This window comes from Lipotes vexillifer, unplaced genomic scaffold (genome assembly GCF_000442215.2).
Source record: "Lipotes vexillifer unplaced genomic scaffold, Lipotes_vexillifer_v1.1 scaffold554, whole genome shotgun sequence".
Taxonomy (NCBI): domain Eukaryota; kingdom Metazoa; phylum Chordata; class Mammalia; order Artiodactyla; family Lipotidae; genus Lipotes; species Lipotes vexillifer.
In genome coordinates this window covers 2,701,482-2,702,184 of record NW_006794635.1, presented here as the reverse complement: position 1 = coordinate 2,702,184, position 703 = coordinate 2,701,482, and the positions used below count along the sequence as shown (strand labels likewise).

The 703-nt window shown below is 57.2% G+C and overlaps 1 protein-coding gene across 1 annotated transcript in view; it reads right to left on the bottom strand.

The window, feature by feature from the left end:
* The window catches only part of CEP162 (centrosomal protein 162), a 99,119-nt gene extending 98,994 nt beyond the window's left edge, over nucleotides 1-125 (bottom strand). The window contains exon 1 of the mRNA XM_007467329.1: nucleotides 72-125. The gene's annotated coding sequence lies outside the window, so the exon portion shown is untranslated. The remainder of the gene's footprint in view (nucleotides 1-71) is intronic.
* Between the last annotated feature and the right edge of the window lie 578 nt (nucleotides 126-703).

Sequence of the window (703 nt, the reverse complement as noted above, 5' to 3'; positions counted from 1 at the left end):
GAGCAGCGGGTCTGATCACAGTCTGGGCCCTGCGGAACCGAGTGGAAAGCAAGTATCCACGCCTCACCTACCTTTGCTTCTGAATTCCCGGCTTTCCCGGACGGTCAGAGGGGGCCTAGCAGTTGCCAGGGTAACTGACTTCAGCCGCCAGGCTCTGGAGTCACATGACCCGAGCTGGTCACGTGGCTCGCGGGAACAGCGGGCCAGCGGTGAGTGCCTCTTCGGCTCTACGAGCGCAGGGTGGAGTGGTCGTGGCTCAGCAGGACGATCTGGCGGGTTGGGGCCGGGGCCGCGGCCGCTGCTGCACCAGTGGAGACTCCGTGCCCTTCTCTGTGCTCCTTGGGGTGGTGGATGGACGACAGGGTCGCGAGCGCCGTAACAGGCGTGGTGGGTGTGGCAGGTGCACCCTTGGCTTCCTGGGAAATGTAGTTTAGCTCCTCTGCTCCTTTTCTTTCCGCATTTCTCATCCCTTCTCACCTCTCCCTAACATTTGCCTCCTGTGTCGTTTCAGCTTTCTGCTTTACAAGTGGAAGCCTTGAAAAAATTTAACTTATTGGGTGATTTCCTTCACGTGCAAAGCCCTGCGTGGGCGTTGTGAGAGAACCTGTAACCTTTGATGAAGAACTCTGTTGCCAGGATAGGGACTCTGTTCCACCATCTAGTGGACAAGAAATTGAAAATACACAGACACACCCCAAGTCCT